The sequence below is a fragment of the Aedes aegypti genome, chromosome 2, assembly GCF_002204515.2.
Source record: "Aedes aegypti strain LVP_AGWG chromosome 2, AaegL5.0 Primary Assembly, whole genome shotgun sequence".
NCBI classification, from domain to species: domain Eukaryota; kingdom Metazoa; phylum Arthropoda; class Insecta; order Diptera; family Culicidae; genus Aedes; species Aedes aegypti.
Genome location: NC_035108.1, coordinates 211,495,980 through 211,515,652, shown reverse-complemented (window position 1 = coordinate 211,515,652; position 19,673 = coordinate 211,495,980). Strand labels below are relative to the sequence as shown.

At 39.6% G+C, this 19,673-nt stretch overlaps 1 protein-coding gene across 5 annotated transcripts in view; it reads left to right on the top strand.

The window, feature by feature from the left end:
• LOC23687899 overlaps nucleotides 1-19,673 on the top strand; it is a 756,337-nt gene that overhangs the window by 215,577 nt on the left and 521,087 nt on the right. For 3 of the 5 annotated variants that reach the window (XM_021843875.1, XM_021843872.1, XM_021843876.1), the window contains exon 4: nucleotides 12,968-12,997. The exons of the other annotated variants lie outside the window; for them this stretch is intronic. The gene's annotated coding sequence lies outside the window, so the exon portion shown is untranslated. The remainder of the gene's footprint in view (nucleotides 1-12,967; nucleotides 12,998-19,673) is intronic. 5 annotated transcript variants of the gene reach the window in all.

Sequence of the window (19,673 nt, the reverse complement as noted above, 5' to 3'; positions counted from 1 at the left end):
AGCAAATAAGATTTTTTAGTGATAGCCTGATAAAAAAGCGAGTACATGATAGGCAGTTTCATTGGAAGCGATATTTTTTGAGTAAAGATATTTGGCTTATGGACATTTGGCCGAATGAACGTTCGGCTTAGTTTTGCCTTCTTTTAATAATATGCTGTTTTTTATATTTACACTGTTTCAATATTTAGTGGCACATAACACAGAATACTTCAATTTGAATTTTTCCTTCTTTTAATGATAGGCTGTTCTTGCACATTGTTTTGCATTTTAACGCAAAGATGCCTGATTCGGTAAACGTCCTCATGTCATTTGTCCACTAGTATAAACGTAATTTCATTATACTTAGTTACAGTAGCTGCAGTGAGTCCATTAATCCATAGAATCTAATATACCCTGCACTACATAATTAAATTTCGAGTCTTCTTTCTAGAGACTTTAAAAAGACAACATGCTTTTTTATTAATTTTCTGACAAAGAATATTAGTTTTCCAGATAAAAATCTTTTTTTTATGTCTTGGATAGAAACATTTTTGCCCAATCGTCAATTTTTCCGAAAAGTTCCTAAATCACTAATTTAATAGAAAATGCTTGTTCACAAAAAAAAAAAACAATTAAGGTGAAGGTGAATCAAAGCCAGACCTCAATGTTCAAGAGCACAAATCTGGAGAGCCAAACATCCGTTTAAGCTGAAAACTTAATCGATTGGTCACCAGCTAGTGACCAATCGATTAAGATTTCAGCTTAAACTGATGTTTGGTTCTCCAAATTTGTGCTCTTGAAAATTTGAGGTTTGGCTTGGATTTATATTCACCTTAAGAGTAGATGAAAAGCATTGAAAATGTTGGATCAAAATATTAGAATTTGTAAAATTCGTTCTTACAATTGTATTTGAAGTACCGTAATCCGGGGGCAAATTGATCACTTTTTAGAACTTTTGGTTTTGTTACCCTTGGGAATTCAAATATTGTCAAATAAATTCCGACAAAATCAGTATTCCATTGATCTTTATCAGTTTATGTAATCGACTTTTCATGAAATAATATTTAACATATAACAAAATTAGTGTTAATATCGAAAAATTAAAATGACACTCTGGGGCGAAATTGATCACCATATAACAAAGCAGGTTTAAGAATGAAAAATGTCCGTATCTACTAAATTTAGGTCTCCTGAATCTGAAAATAATGTCAAAATTCTTGCAACTCAAGTTTTCGATCATTTTATAGCAAAATTAAACTTTGAAACTCTGCCGAATACGCCTAAATGTAGGAAATTTCCCTTGATATGAGCTCATTTGTTTAGAATAAACGGTTTTAAGAGCAAAAAGCTATACTTGCTATGCTGTATGATATCAAAAATGAGTTCAGTAGTTTATACTTAAGCTTACGCAACATTTTAAATACTCAAAGTTGACATGTACGCATAGCACCAGTAGATTGTTTAGCACCGACATTTCCAACGGTATTGCTTACACCTTCAAAAAGTGTGAATATTTCTATGCAAAACTGAGCCTAATAAAAATGAAATAGTGCAATATCATCACTAAACATCCATAAACTAGAAAACATTGAATATCTGTGGTACCAACGAAGCTTTCAGCATCCTTCGGAGGAAATGTTTTTTGGTACCGACCTGATCAAACTCGCCCCACTGATCAATTTGTCCCCGGATTACGGTGATAGCATATCATTACCAGAAAAAAAAATCTGATTAAAATGAATGTTGTTATTTAAATAATACTAATAAAAATATGGTTTTCGCATTGTAAATGTGTTGACAATTTAATATGTACTGGCTGTGGAGACCTAAATCAACCAATTAAAGAAGTTTAGTATTCAAATATGTGAATAAATGAAACTAGTTTTGATCAATTTAATTTTAAATGAAGCATTTGATACAAAATGTTTATGTTTGAACATTTCAAAGTTATCGCTACGACATATTCTATAGTTTAATGCACAACCCATGGATGCGTCTAAAGCTATCCTTCCCTATTTTTACCTATCCGTACATAGCAATCAGACATAAGGTGAATGGTGTAGCCATTGATGGAAAAGCGGAAACTTTTTACGGAGTTACCCAGTTTTGTATACTTGTGAGAGAGGGAGGACAATACCAGTCAAACATCTCAGTTCATTATGAATGAGGGAATATTTTACGATGAGCTTGAGTTTTTAGTGAAGTTACATGTCAGTATGGAAGTATGATTGCCAGTTGACTCCCAGATCCGATGCTTACTGGATTCCATGTCTTTATTTTCAAATTTGTCGACATGATGTACTGAGCAAAACGATTTTTTGATTAGATATCTTCTCTAATTCGAAGCCTGTAAATAAAATATTGAAAGGAGTAAATCTATTCAGGCAAAAGTTGTGATCAGGGCAAGAAAAAGCAATGCTACCCAGTCAATCATGCTCAATTGTGTTGATATATCTGTCGTACAATTGAGTTCAGTGTGCAACAATCTCGAATCCAAATACAGAAACTATATCGGCATACTAAACTGCGGCAGATATCATACTTATCATCACTGCTCTTCCAGTAAAACGAGTAAAACTATCCGAAATACACGCTGCATTACTTTGTAGCATACTGTAGCAAAAGTATTTACTCTTTCTTTATTGCCCACACTCAGATTTATCTCGAGAGCCGTTGGATGGGTGAAATAAAAATCCCAACATTTTCTACAACCTATACCTACACCACTTTGGTTTCGGAGCTCTTCAGCTGTCTGTGCCAAGTTGAACCGCTTCTTCTTCTTTCTGGCGTTACATCCCCACTGGAACAGAGCCTGCTTCTCAGCTTAGTGTTCTTATGAGCACTTCCACAGTTATTAACTGAGAGCTTACTTTGCCAATGACCATTTTAGCATGCGTATATCGTGTGGCAGGTACGAAGATACTCTATGCCTTGGGAAGTCGAGAAAATTTCCTACCCAAAAAGATCCTCGACCGGTGGGATTCGAACCCACGACCCTCAGCTTGGTCTTGCTGAATAGCTGCGCGTTTACCGCTACGGCTATCTGGGCCCCACAAGTTGATCCGCTATTTTCTGCAGACTTTCATGTTCACTCGCAAACTTTCGGGCTTTGTTTCGACTAACAATTTTACACTACTCTTTTTGCCTGCACTTGTCAGAAATGTTTTCCCCGACGGAGTTTAATTTCGCATAAAGCTAGGTCGTAAACTTTAGCTTTACTTCGGGAGACTTCATTTGTTATATGTCTTCTATCTCTATTTACATTGTAGGTATCGGGGTCGTGAAATTGAAAGTAAAATGCACCTATTACGGTTGAGTTTATGAGTTTGAACGAACTTCGGGCTGCCTTTGGAGACACTAAGTTGATTAACCTTCCTAATGTATTAAGACAAAGCTATACATAATACATTAGGGATCGCAAATGACCCATGGCTATGAAATGCACTCAAAAATCCATTTTGGACCGATTTTCGTTCTTTTTGCTTTATGTGAAAGATATGAAACCCTAATTGCCATTTTCGCATTCGTATATCGTGTGGCAGGTACGATGATACTCAATGTCCAGGGTAGTCAAGGATATTTCCATTATGAAAAGATCCTGGACCGACCGGGAACCGAACACAGACACCTTCAGCATGGCTTTGCTTTGTAGCCGCGGACTCTAACCGCTCGGCTAAGGTACTTCTTCAAATTATAAATGTCAATAAAAATGTATACCACCCTAATATCAAACAACATCAAACAAAGGGCCCAACTATTACAAACATTTCTGTTGACTAAAGTATCATTCATAATGTTCAACTAAATCTTAGCATCTGATCCAGAATCGTAATCAAGGTGATTCAAAACAAGTGAAATCAGAAAAATAGTTTGTCTTTTGCTTCTCGTCTTATATCTTCAATTGATAACAAAGTTGTCTCTCTTAAATCGTTCACATATCGTCGGCACCAAATAGTAGCCAATTTGTTGATCGACATGCTTTGCAAAAACTCAATGGCGTTGATATTAACAGTAATTAATTTCATCAATAAACAAAAACACACAACACTTTCAGGCGGGAAACTTCCGCTCGGTGGCATCATGAAACTGTGTCAGCAAAGCACCATTCTGTGGTGGAACGAAATTGGCTAACTTTTTTATCGGCGGTCTGAAGAATTTTCCGGCGAAATGTTGGACTAATTGAATTTCACGTTGCGTCTGCAAGTTGACAACCCTTCACTGTTACCCTGTTATGAACCCAAAACCACCTGGGGAATACGGGAACGTTTACAGTTCGAGGAAATGAACGTGAAAGGATTTGGTGTGACTGGAGATGCTCACTCAGAATTTGTCGAACTGCGTTCTGGGGCAGTGGTTCCAAAGTGTACCCTGTAACATATGGTTGGAATGAGAATGGAATGAGAATATATGAAAATTACTGTCTTCTTGAACATACGAACTTAAAAAACAAGCAAATGTCATCAAATCTATAACACAACCCAACATTTTTGAGGTAATTGAATATGAACAAAATTCTGTCTTTAGATTCTGAAAGTACAGACATATTTGCAAAACCCGAGGTTTTGAGAGATTAGTTTGAAATTCGGAGTTATGAATCCTTGGCTGGATGACCACGACAGGAGTTTTTCGCACTCGAATCGTCCTCAATAGAAAGGAACATGAGGAGAAACGGCAAATGCGGTGGGGAAAAGCTTCCAGTACACAGGCACCCCGATGATTATTTGCCGGTACTGTTTCGTGATCAACTGAGCTAGTCCCCGACGGAGGATCTATCCTACTCCACTTGTGGCACGATGCGCTCTGGTCTTCTCGCTATTTATGTTGCAGCGACGACATGGTATGCGTTGTTGTTCTGTTTACCACGTGCCACGTACTTACGTGTTGACACATTTCTGCACGATGTTATCGGGGTTTAAATCTCCGTCGCTGCTTCCGAGTATTTCGTTCCGCAGCGTGGCGACTCTGCGAGCTTGAATCTATGGAGATACTTTCTGAAACATCCATAACATGGTAGGAACTGTGCCAGGTAGAATGTTAACCTCTCCTTGATTCCTATTCATCCACGTCGACAGGTTTGGGATGAGCTGGTGGGTCCATCTTCCTTTCTCCACGCAGTCCCACTCGTGCTGACACCTCGCCATAGATCTGACCCTGACCGTCTTCCGTACGCTTCTGACGTCTCTTAGATAGTAGCACTCGATATCCTCCGCTGAAATTATGGAAATGGGGATCATATCGGCTATAACGCATGTCCAGTTTTTCGCGGTTTCGTTTTGTTTCTAGCAGGGTTGGGAAAAAATCTGAAATTCACTCTAAAGTAGTCAAACAAAGCCAATCACAGTCAGCGAAGCCACTGAAACTCACGCCCATCGCTGCTGTAGGCAAAGAGCCTTGAAAATTGCAAAACACCCGTTGCTAAGGGCAATCCAAAATTACTGTAGAAAAATGGTCTATTTCCCGCTGCATTTCCCGCATTTAGAGCCTTCAACGACACTACTGATTTAAAGAAATACATGTGGAGAAAGTGTACCGGTTATGGCCTTAGTGGTTCCCTATTTGGCCATACGGGAAATTTCGATAACTTTCAGATTTCAAATCTTTTTGAATGTTTAAACATCACGATTTATTTTTAATCTTACTACTACAACACACAAAATCTTTCAAAATGTGAAAACATTCAAGTAATTCCATATGGCGAAATAGGGAACCACTATGTCCATAACTGGTACACCTACCCTACCCAATATAGGCTACTTGATGAGATTCACGATTTTAAACTACTGTAGTGAGAGAGCCACGTGATTTTCGCGGAATTCAAGCCTACTACTATTACCATTCCCAGCACTGGTTTCTAGTGCCTTGCACCAAGTAGGAACTCCATACTTCAGTATCGATAACGAAAAGTTAGCTAGCAGAAACTTCGTACTGCTGCTTAGACCGCCTGTATTTATCATGATTCTCTCTTTTGCGTTCATTGCTTTCTCGTACTTTTCGCATGCATAATCAACGTGGCTGTTGAAATTCAGCCGATCGTCGGTGCAATTACATACCTTCCGACGTTGACCTCCATCCGCTGAGCCACATTGCAGTTGCTGACTAGCAGTACCTCTGTTTTGTGGTGAGCTATCTGCATTTTGGCTTCGCTCATTCAGCCCCCGATTGCATCAATTGTTTCCATCAATGACATCTCCACTTCTTCTAGCGACTCGCCCATCACCGTTAGTGACTCACCATACGCAGTGTCAAAACTCCGTTGTTCATCCGGTTCCAAAGAGTTGGACCGAGAATGGAACCTTGAGGGAAGCCTGCTGTCACTTGCATTGACTTCTGTCTTTCATATGTTTTGTAAACCAGGACTCTGCTCTACCGGAAGTAGCACTTTAGGATCTGGCACATAAAGTCTAGAACCTGCATTCTGTGCAGTGCTGCGGTGATAGCCTCCCAGCTGGCGCTGTTGAATGCGTTTTTCATATCTATCGTGACCACGGCGCAGTACCGATCTCCTCTTCGTTTCTGCTTCGACGCCTTTTCAGCACATTCGAAAACTGCTCGAATTGCGTCTACCGTCGATAAACCTTTGCGGAATCCAAACTACATTTGCGACAACCCGCGCTCAACTTCGTCAGCCTGTAAAGTATTTTCTGTCCAGGTGTTTTGCGAGCATATACAGCAGGAAAAATGGGCCTAACGAGGCTGGATCTTCCAGTGGCTTTCCTGGCTTTGGCAGCAGTACTAGTTTCTGGATCTCCCATTTTTCTTGAAAGCTAACTTTGTCTAGGCACTTCTGCAATACCATCCTGAACATGTCCGGATATGCCAGGATGGCAGCTTTCAGCGCTACGTTCGGTATCCCATCAAGACCAGGGGCTGTTTTAGACTTTAGTCCAGCTCGTCGTTAGAAACTTGCCGTTACTCAGCGTACGGCGTTAGTGACCAGGACGTTGGATCGTGCTTCGGGAAGAGACACTCCACGACAAACTTCAGCTTGTCAGGGCACAGCTCAGCTCGAAAAGCCCTTGATCTCTACAATAACGACACGATACGCATTACATTGAGGGGCCCAGATAGCCGTAGCGGTAAACGCGCAGCTATTCAGCATGACCATGCTGAAGGTCGTGGGTTCGAATCCCACTGGTCGAGGATTTTTTCGTAAAGGAAATTTTCTCGATTCCCAGGGCATAGAGTATCATCGTATCTGCCACACGATATACACATGCAAAAATGGTCACTCGGCAAAGAAAGCTCTCAGCTAATAACTGTGGAAGTGCTCATAAGAACACTAATCTGAGAAGCAGGCTTTGTCCCAGTTGGGACGTAACGCCAGAAAGAAGAAGAAGAAGACGCATAACCCCACAAGACTGTGCTGTGTTTATTGCACAAATGTACATCTAGATTCGCTAAGGCTTCCTGCATAATATATCCCACACCACAGCCCAGGCATTGAAGTACTCTGCAATAAGTATCGGCTTCCTTCCGATCAACTTGTCAGTTAGCTGATCCACCAACTAAACAGTTCCACTTTTGCTCACTACTTCCTGCCCATAACATGTATCGCAGCCGTTCTCGTTCTATCCGCCACCCAGTTGCCGCTATCAGGTGGAACTTGATACGGCTCTGCAAAAATCGCCACGTCATTCATATTTTCTGTCGATGACTGCCACAACAGCTGCTGTGCGATGTCACAGTGGTTCAGATTGATCTGGGTAATCTCCATTGATATTGGCCTTTTATCTCCCTCTTGTAGGCAGGCCACCTTTTTGATGGTCGTTTCCATCTTCTGGAGTGCGTGGCATGCACTTTGGGCTCTGCGTGCAGTCTTTCACAGGATGACCCATTCCCCCACAATTCCAGCACATTTTTGTTCTGTACGGCCCTTTGTAAGCGCCTGCCCGGTGTCCAAAGCTTACATTTTTCTGCTTGCTTGTTCAATCGCGGAGCGTTTCTCAAACGCATTTCGATCATCCAATCGGCACTTTGCTTACCTACAATAAAGGGCGAACACGAAATTATTGCGACACCGAAAATGTCATGCCAATTTTCTTAAAATGTTTAGAATCAAACCAAAATTTTAGGGTAGTTTTACATATATTTACTTTAAAAATCAAAAGAAAATTTAATCGATGGAGCCATGAGTGTAAAATTGAAGGCATTTTCGCTTGATGCCCTCCATAAAAGTCTTTACAGTGTCATCCGGTATCAGTTTCTCAGTTTTTTTTTTTCATTTTCTTAACATGTCCTTCTCGTCTTTGACTGTCTTCTTGCTCTTCCAAAGTTCCCGCTTCATTATTGCCCAGTACTGCTCTACCGGGGGCAACTCCGGACAGTTTGGCGGATTCATGTCCTTTGGAACAAAATGAACAGAATTGGACTTATACCACTCCAGGAAACTTTTAGAATAGTGGCATGATGCCAAATCTGACCAAAATAGTGGAGCTTCGTCGTGCTGCTGCAAAACGGCAAAAGGCGCTTCTCGAGGCACTCAGATTTGGAGATCTCGCCACGAAAGGCTCAATCCTCAGTCCGCAAGTGCAGATGGCCTGTCAAATGAGATATTTGGAGGCGAACTTCGACATTTTCTTCTTCTTAAATTTGTCGTCCACATCGAACTTGCACTTGCCGGTGAAAAACTCTATTTAATCAAATCACGGCTTGAGACGGTGGGATTTGCTTTAATCATCCACTTCACCTTTCCCTCCGGCTTTTTGTTCTCCATTTCCGGTTTTCTTCCAGCTTTTTTGCCGTGGTCCAACGTCAACCGCTCTTGGAACCGCTTCAAGACTCTTTTTTTTTGTTTTTTACAAGGGGGAAATCTGCAAACAGATCCCCTGAGAAGGTAACTCAGGTAATGCGGGGATGACGCACCAACGACGACCCGCTAAAACCAGCCTATGCACTGTGCTTGAACAATTATTTTAGATTGCTCAAGTGGTGAACAGTGCATCGACATTACTCTTGGCCTCAGACCCTTATCTCCCCGGAACCACCTCACGGTATTTCTTCGGGGAGGGGCCTGTGCATATAGCACAACACGTATAGCAGAAGTAGCCTAGGCAAACTGCTTCTCTTAGCCGACTTAAACAATGTTTCAAGGGACCAGCCTCGGCAGGGCTAATCCTCTTCAGCCAGCTCTTGGTCGGCGCGCCATAGGCGCTGCAATTCTAACATAATGTGAGTGACAGCCGTAGTTACTGCATTCCAGCACTCGGCATCCGCACACATTCTCTCTATTATATTGTCGGGGACGTGTCCCTTCCGCATGTAGCGAGCATGCGACTTTTCACAACAATGAAACGGGGGCAATCGAACACGGCATGCTCCGCTGTTTCCTCCACACCAGCACAATTGGGGCACGCAGGAGATTCTGAGTGCCCGAACCTATGCAGGTACTATCTATAGCAACCAAGTCCTGACAGAAACTGCGTTAGGTGGAAGTTCACTTCCCCATGGTTTCTACCATACCAATCTGACACATTTGGTATTAGCCGATGGGTCCATCTACCCTTAGTCGAGTTATCCCATTCCTGCTGCCAGCTTCTAAGCGTTACCTATTAGCACGTGTCGCGGACTCCTCTGGTACCCTTTTGGTTGAAGCATTGAACATCTTCCTTGATGATGAGCCCGATCCAGTTATGATGCACACGGCCTCTTTAGATACCGTCCGGTATGCACTTGCTACTCTTAAGCACATTATCCTGTACGACCTGAGCGACCGACTGGATGGCGTCCAGAGTAGATTTACCTTTTCCGAATCCAAACTGGTTGTTGGACAGGCCATTCGCACTCTCCGTATACAGTGCTAGTCTGTTGAGAATCAACCTCTCCAATAACTTGCCTGTCGTATCTAGTAAACAGATAGGTCTATACGCCGACGGGTTACCTGGTGGTTTCCCCGCCTTTGGTAGTAACACCAATTTCTGTCGCTTCCATACATCCGGGAAGATTCCTTGATCAATGCAGCGCTGCATCGTGGTTCTGAACATGTCTGGATTCGCGTTCACTGCCGCTTTTAAAGCAACATTCGGGATACCATCGGGTCCCGGTGCCTTGTTTGACGCGAATGATTTCACGACTTATGCCAGCTTTTCGTTCGTTACTCTCACCACTTCTTCTCCTTCATCAGCCGCATACGGCGCTGGGGGCCATGAGCTTATGGGATGGTGCGGGAAGAGTACATCGATTATCGATCGCAGCAACTCGAGCTACTTCTCTTGGGGCGCTATGGCACCTTTGATCTTAGCCATTAGCACTCTGTAGGCGTCATCCCATGGACTAGAATTGGCATTCTCGCATAGCCCAAGTAACACAATTGGTCATAAATGAGCTCAAAATACATATTTCGTACATCATCGCTGTTTTGGTTCGAATGTACAATACTGAATATCATACACCTTTATAACCGAAAAAGCGCAAGAACGGAAGGCTTTTAAAACATCTTCTTAGTTCAATTGGATGTTTTACAATACCTATTTCAAACTTCTCATAGCATTCGAATTTTTTATATCAAAGTTATATCGTTAGACTCGAACAAGTCGAGTCTAGTACACGACACTGAAGACGGCCTTACAGTTGAGGTCGAAATACGCGTATCTGTCAAAGGATTGTTATTGTTACAAAGAACGATAAGTGAGAGATACTCTCATTTTTCTCAGTACCAAAACCGTGATGAATCAAAATCCGGACGGTATCAATATCCGGACACTCTAACAATATTCATTAATTAAAGGAAAAAAATAATTGTTATTCTGCCAGTTTCTAATCATATCAACTATTTCTGATACTTCTGATCATTTTACTGTTTGTTTTAATCTAGTTAACATTGCTAAATAATGGACCTATGCATGAGTTCACTAATTTGACGTTTGAGCGGTGCCGAATTCACTGGTTTCCATGGTCACATAAATAACACGGCACCGCTAAAACGTCAACGAGTGAACTCGTGCATTGGTCCATTAATAAAGATTAATGCACGAGTTCACTATTTGACGTTTTAGCGGTGCCGTGTTATTTATGTGGCCATGGAAACCAGTGAATTCGGCACCGCTCAAACGTCAAATCAATGAACTCGTGCATTAGTCCATAATGAAAATAAGTTACGCTGCTCTGGCTGGACGTCATTTCTTCGCAGCGCAATTTTATTCGGTAGTAGTGTCTACAAACCCACGTCGAGTGTTTATCCATGAAAATATGTTGCATTTTCGTTATTAGTTAAGTTATTTCAACTCAAATAGAAATAAAACGATAGTTTTACTATTAAATAACATTACAGTCGTGGAATATGGTGTAAATGTGTACTGCGGGTGTGAAAAGACGGTGTCCGGGATTATGGCCAAATGTCTCAAATCCGGGCATTACATTATATCTCTTAGTTAAATTGAAGTGAACGAATATTTTAAAAGTGATAGTGAAGGAAAACTAGTCAAACAACTATAGAAGGCAGCATGAATGAAAATAAAACGAATAATGGGGAAAAATTGTGTGATTTTTATTATTACCGTTGAACTCCAACGAAATGCTGTGCAGGGAATTTAAATAAAAATTTCACTCATCATTCCTGTATTTCAAGCACTGTGAGTCGCATAAATACTTGAAGTTGAAAAAAATGAAAGTTGTATGATGTATGGTATGCAATTGAAATCTTACATAATTTTGCGCAAATAAATCAATATCGAAACAGTTGTCCGGATTTAAAGACAACACTTGCTGCAGGTGTCCGGATTGAAGGACAAGATATGCTTCACTATTCCATCGATTTTCGTTTGAAAATCGTTATTTTTAAGGTAAAATGTATCACTCTTATAAAAATCTGATGAAAAGCTGTTCATTAAGTAATAGAACTTAATTGTTTACCCATAATACTTATTAAAAATGGTATTTAAACATTCGTCGCTGCGTAAGTATCCGGGTATTGATGCATCACGGTACAATCTCTGGGTGTAATACGAAGTAACTTCGTTGTCGTCTCCTATTTCCTCTGTTATTCCACTCAACAGATTCATACCAAGTAGATCGTTGACTGTTGTAGTATATGAAGTCATTTCTCTAATATGTGTTACTTCTATTCTCCGTTTACTGTCAATATCGACGTATATTCGAGCTGATCATAAATAATTAGAAAATTTACTCCATAACTACGAGTATTTAAATAAATTCGTTCGAGATGTACAGTTGAAATTCAAATGTGGACAATTTAGCATCAATATATGGAAAACGATGTAAAACGATTTTACACAATTCCACAGTTTGAGACCCACTCATCGTGGCAGATCTGCTACAATTTGTTGTGGAAAAGCGCCTTCAGCGAAGACAGAATGGCACTAAGCTAATTTGCATTTACGTTGATTGAAGAAGTTTTGCAAATTATTTAATGAGATTTGCTTTCCTGTTGGTTGTGTCGAGTCGTTGAAAACTATGGTAGAGATATAGGTACATACCAGCAGAAGAAGCAAAGTGGAAGGTTCCATTTGCATCCGGGACATCTGGTGGCATGGTGTCGAAATAAAGGTGCAACTGATCTCAGTCTGACACGTTGCTAATAGGACTAATTTGGTGTGCTGTGTACTGCAAACGAATATCTTTGATTTTTAGTTTGTGTTGTTTGCATGAAATTTTAATGCTGGAATTGAATGACAGCCTTGGAGAATTCAACGACAAGTTGCAATTTTCTTTGCCTTCAGTCAAATAACTGGATTCATGGAATAATTGAACCTATTCTATTTGAAGGAATTTGAATTGCGAACAGATGCTTTGTCTTTGTCGCTAAACGTCAGTCGCTAAAAATCAGTGCAGATTACTTTGGGACTATGTAAGACGTATCTATTAAGCTATTAAATAGTCGTAGATGCAAGTGCAGCCGGATAACTTGGTTGTTTTCCACAATTTACACTTCAATTTGAACATCTGCCTGCGACAGAAATGTTTGATTACAAATAATAAGATTACAATATTAGCGAGAATCACAAAATAATGTATCTCTTTTCTATCTTTACAGGTTTTTGAGGAATCCGTGAATTAGGAGAGGGTAAAAATTTATAATTTCAATACTTATTATTCGAAATTCACTATGTTTACTGTTATCTTTTTTATGTATTTAATGTAGACTATGTTGCATATTTCGTTTGAGTATATAACATCAAAAGACATTTCAACTGGACATTGGAGTTAATTACAGTGAGTAAATACTAATGAGTATTTCCAACCAACTTAATTCAAAGCAAACGAAATTTGGCGCATGTATTAGCAGCTATCCGAGCAAAAATCATAGTGAATCAATGCAAGGTTTGAAAGAAAGGTACCGCGTGGCAAGTGGGTAAATGGGGTAGTTGAAAATAATTTATATTAATTAAACCATCATTGCATGACAGAGCATAAGATTGTTAACCTGTCAATTATTGCTCCGTCAATCTTGTTCAATCAACAATCTTGTTGACGCAAACTTAGTTTAATATTGTCAGTTGAAAAAGGTTGAAAATAAATTTCTGTATTATTTATAAGTTCTTCTCTATAACAGTTTCAAACTGAAATAAAACAAAGTTTTAGAATAATTTCGGCGTATACCTAAAAATAATTGAATTTTCTAATCACGTGGGGCAAGTGAGAAGTTTCTCATTACAGATTAAATTTGTGTTTGCTCGTTAGGTAGTTATAATGAATCAAGGTTCACAATTATCACAATTAATTTTTTTGAAAAGAGGTTGCAAACATGAGCATATTACTGTGTCTACTTTGATCAGCCGATTGAAAAAATGGCGTTGATTGAAAAAAAAAATTAATATAAGAGGATGTATGGAAATTCCGTGGAATATCTATGTAAAGCAAATTCAAAACATAAAAAATGGGGTATAGGTGTATCCAAACAAAAAAATTCTAAATACCTTATTGAAGGATTCCGTTCCAAGAAAATATTTATCCCGAAGATTTACCCGACGTCATACCCCACTTTCTTAAAAACATTTAAAAACTTAATTTTACATAAAAATCAATTTCAGCATACCGTTTATATTTGGTGGGAGTCGATCAAAAAATATACACGACCTCATTCATTTCAATTTAAAGTCTTAAGAGCAATTTCGGGATGGAATTGATCACTAGTCAAAACCATTATCGTTAGCTTTTTAAAACAACTCTATTTACTTTATTTGGGCACCCTGAGTGATTGCTATATTCTTAACAATGTGATGGAATGACACTACATTGGTTAATTTGAGATTTAAACATACATTACATCCTGGGTGCAGTACGCCAATGTACAATGAGACATTAACAAAATTCGGCCACTCAAAACCTTTAAAGCTTTAGGTGTGCATTTTCGTTTTCTCGGGTTTGTGTCCTCGGAGGCTAATTTTGGATTAACTGAGTTCTGTTTGATCCTTCGACCTTGACGCTTGCTCCTGGGCAGTGCGTCAAGAAAGCCCGAACAGTTTTTTTACCCAGTAAACACAAAATCGTGTAAGATAGCGCATAAGGGTGCAAATGTGGAGGCGATATACGTACATGCGCCATAAGGCTGCATGCAAGATGTGCGTATGTCGCCTCCACATTTGTACTCTTTTATCTCATCATTTGCGATGGTGTGTTTACTGGGTATTCTTTTTGGGTCGCGCGCTTATTTTTTTTTTCCTGAGTGCTTTTTTATAGCCGAGCAAACGAGTGAAGCCGAAAGTGGATTGTGGCTGCTCAGTCAAGGATAACGGATCAATTGGTGAGCTCTTTTCATGCTACTATTTCTAATCTATAAAATATGTATGACTGCACATTCAATTGTTACAATGGTGGGATGTAAATATGATTTTTCAACAAACTATGGATGGTTCGTCACTGTGAGTGTCGACACAAACTCTGATTCATGATTTATTTATGTTTAACATTTTTTTTTTTCAGAACACCTCTTATATACCTTTATTTTTGTAATTAAAAAAACTTTGAATGGTTCGACACTACAAGTGTAGACTTGCGAAAGGTTCACTTTATTCAACAAACTTTGGATGGTTCGCCACTGTAAGTGTCGGCATAAGAATAAGAGTGTTCTATGATGTCCCAACCAATCGAGTTTTTTGTTTCTTTTCAAATGAGTAAAATATAATAACACATGCTTTCGTCCTGACAGCTGTAGGAATGTTACATTTAGGTATTTGTTCAACAAACTTTGAATGGTTCGTCACCTCAAGCTTCGGCATAATTTTCCTCTACATAGAAATTGTTCATATCAAATGAAAATATTATATTTACGTATAAGCATGTATATATCTCACAAATCATTGTTTATCATGGTCTAATCGCTTATCAAAGTGAATCCTATGACCCAACGATCCTCCCCATTAACAAACATCCCTCCCAGTAACCTTTGTGGAGATGCAGAGGCAAACACGGTCTCCAAAAAGCAAAGGTTACACACTAACATTCCTTCCCCCAATCCCACCTGACTGCAAGGACGTGGCCGGCGCCGTTATTGACCCTGTATAAATAGAGGCACTGAATTATGCACACTGAAGAAGATTATGGCCAATCCCAGCCGAACTTCTAGTTGATTCTTTGTGCATTTTCACTGACTTCGGTCAATCACGGAATAGCAACCATTGATATGTGTAGTCAGTCTAAGCTAAGCTAAGCTAAGCTAAGCTCGGAGGCTAATTTTGGATTAACTTGATTTGGAATTTGACGATAAAAAAAATATTGTAATTTTGTCGCCTATAGCTGACAATGCGATGCCAACTCTTTTTATTTCTTGTCTTCGGAAAACTTTGAGAATGTTGAAAAAATAGAAGTTACAGTCAACTCTCCTTTACTCGATACTTCGTATCTCGATATCGAGTTAGAGAACCATTGTGAAAGTTGGTTTACATGGCTACTTCTATGGTACCTTATATTGCATTTGCATTGATTTTGTGTTCCATTACCCGATACCTCCTTTACTCGATGGTAAATCTAATATCGAGTTAGGAGACTTGACTGTTTAAGCTACTAGAACTTCACGTTTTTTAGTAATATTTACATCAAAATCGTGAAATGATTCTTATTAAAGTACATGCGTAAGTTTAACTCGATAATTTGCGTGTACTGTGTAATTAATTATCCAATTTTAGCTTAGCTTAGCTTAGCTTAGACTGACTACACATATCAATGGTTGCTATTCCGTGATTGACCGGAGTCAGTGAAAATGCACAAAGAATCAACTAGAAGATCGGCTGGGATTGGCCATAATCTTCTTCAGTGTGCATAATTCAGTGCCTCTATTTATACATGGTCAATAACGGCGCCGGCCACGTCCTTGCAGTCAGGTGGGATTGGGGGAAGGAATGTTAGTGTGTAACCTTTGCTATTTGGAGACCGTGTTTGCCTCTGCATCTCCACAAAGGTTACTGGGAGGGATGTTTGTTAATGGGAAGGATCGTTGGGTCACAGGATTCACTTTGATAAGCGATTAGACCATGATAAATAATTATTGGTGAGATATAAACATGCTTATATGTAAATATTATTTTTCATTTGATATGAACAATATCTATGCAGAGAAAAATTATGCCGACACTTGACGTGACGAACCTTTCAAAGTTTGTTGAATAAAGTGAACCTTTCGCAAGTCTACACTCGTAGTGTCGAACCATTCAAAGTTTTTTTTAATTACAAAAATAAAGGTAAAAGAAAAAGGTGTTTTGAAGAAAAAAAAAAATTAGACATTAATAATTTATGAATCAGAATTTATGTCGACACTCACAGTGACGAACCTTTCATAGTTTGTTGAAAAATCATATTTACGTCTCACCGTTGTAACGATTAAAGGTGCAGTCATACATATTTTATAGATTAGAAATAGTAGCATGAAACGAGCTCACCAATTGATCCGTCATCCTTGAGCAGCAACAATCCACTTTCAGCTTCACTCATTTGATCGGCTATATAAAAGCACTCAGAGAAAATAGGCGCACGACCCGAGAGGGAAAACAACTGACGACTGCTCGGGCTTTCTTGCTGCACTGCCCAGGAGCAAGTGTCAACTTTCGAAAGATCAAAAAGAACTAATCGAACGCGCCACTTTTTCACTTTACCCGACCGATCGCGCGACATGTTTGATCCTGCCCTCATCGCCGGCCCCCGTAGGAGCAAGCGTCAAGGTCGAAGGATCAAACATAACTAAACGATCACGCCACTTTTTCACTTTCACTCGACCGACGCGCGACATGTTTGATCCTGCCCTCATCGCCGGCCCCCGTAGGAGCAAGCGTCAAGGTCGAAGGATCAAACATAACTAAACGATCACGCCACTTTTTCACTTTCACTCGACCGACGCGCGACATGTTTGATCCTGCTTTCATCGCCGGCCCCCGTAGGAGCAAGCGTCAAGGTCGAAGGATCAAACACCTGTGTAATTAATTATCCAATTTTCTACTCAAAGTCGTTAAGTTTTGGTCAATCAGTTTTGAAAAAAAAAATTGTTTAAATATACCACATTTAAAAATGTTAAAATTTTTTGAAATAGAGATGTGCATCGGGTTGTATTTTACCGCCAGCAGAGTATGCAGTCGTCTTGGATTTATTCTTTTGGCTTTTGGTTCCAACTGCGAGAGCGCTTTGTGTTCCATAGTTAGGAACTTTCTTGCCTTTCCTTTCTAGAGATGTCAAAGAAACTTCTAGTACACAAAAACCTGGAGCAACCGAAAATCGAGCCTTTGTTTCCCTGTAATTAATCTATATCTTCCAGAGTTCAGAAAGAAATTGTGGAACAAAGGTACAAGAAATCGAGTAAAGATGTTGAACCTGGCCATCCATGAACACTTGATCACATCTGCGAGATGTCCGCGAAATGGAAAAGTCTCAGCTCGGACCATAAACTGGCGAAGCAGTTCTTCAATTGTATTGACGAGCCACTGCTCAATAAATCACCCGACGTACGAATAGTTAAACTTTGCCCACAATCATCCTTGCATATAACGCTAAGAGTTGTTAATGCTATCTACAAAACAGTAAAATCCACTGATCTAAATACTGCCGAGGAATGGGTGAGGATCAGCAGTAGTAGATTGTAATTCATAAAAATGATCTTAAAATTAATTCATTTATCAAAGGGGAGGATCAGCAGTTGCCAACGCCACAGCAAATATGGATTCACCAGCCGAAACTGTCAGAAGCTTTTGGAAAATCGGCATGTTTGGGAAGTGAATGGGGATCTAAGATTGCTAGCAACTGTAAGTTATCGTACTATTCTCTAAATTATCTCTTCTTAATGAAAAAATGTATTTCAGGCGCTTGATTAATTTGATCAGGTACATAAAAGTTGTTTTCAAAAGAGTTTGGCCGACGATTTTGCAATAGCTCGAAGTTCCATATATTGCGCTATCATATCCCGGAGTTTTGTAAAATCACAGGAAGTAGTTTGAGCAAATACGGGGAACAAACCAGTGAAACCGTGCATTTCGCTTTTCAAGTTGCTTGGAATCGTGTTACGGTTTCGGAGAACTCCTAAGCATATGATCGACAGCTTCTTCGAGTTGTAGTAATGTACAATAGTGAGCATTTGTGAACCGTATTGATCGTATTTACTTGGATTAAAATTTGGATTAAATAATTGGATTAAAAATGGCATAATGCTAAGTCCTTTTTATTTGTTGGTTAACTATTCGTAGCAAAATTTCTCATGGCTACCAAAATAAGCATGAAAGAAAATGACTGTGTGGACCACTGCCGGGGCCCAGATAGCCGTAGCGGTAAACGCGCAGCTATTCAGCAAGACCAAGCTGAGGGTCGTGGGTTCGAATCCCACTGGTCGAGGATCTTTTCGGGTTGGAAATTTTCTCGACTCCCAGGGCATAGAGTATCTTCGTACCTGCCACACAATATACACATGCAAAAATGGTCATTGGCATAGTTAGCTCTCAGTGAATAACTGTGGAAGTGCTCATAAGAACACTAAGCTGAGAAGCTGGCTCTGTCCCAGTGGGGACGTAACGCCAGAAAGAAGAAGAACCACTGCCGTTATACGCATAATTGCCCCATGTTACTTTTTGTGCATATTGACTTTTTGTCATCAAACAGTTTATTTTTACGTATAGTTTTAGAAAACACTTACCAAAAAATAACTTTGTTCGGAAACTCAATGAAAAGCAAGCCAAGTCAATTTGTCCCATTGTTGAATTTCCACGCAGAACTGTCCCACTACTCTATTTCTACGCATAACTGTCACACTATACAATTCGCTGCGCTGATCTCGAACAAAATATTCAGTTGTCAGTTATGAATAAGCTTGTGTTTGGGAAAATCGTTTTGAACATTTTCTTACGTTGGCTTTACATCCCATGTGGAACACAACCTGTTTTATGTGTTTGCATTATCGGGATGCATTCATCATTCATGTGCGCCTGACGTCAAATTTGATTCAAATTTTCAGTATCAAAATATTATTTTACACACGTTTTTCAATGAATTTCAGTTGAATTTTCAAAGTCAATCACAAAATTCTTCTAGTTTTGGTACCGTGGTCAACGATTAGAAATTCACCGTAATTTTGGATTCATTACGGGGAGTACTGAAGTAATCTCACTTGAGGAATCAGTAACCATTTTAATTTCGAGTTTATGGCTTCATGATTTAGCAAACCGAGTCCAAATAAAAATAGTTCGACCGTTTTTGGATGACTTGGCCACATGTTGGGTTATTCCGAACACCGGTTCACTGGTGGAAGTGGCCATTATTTTGGCGAATCT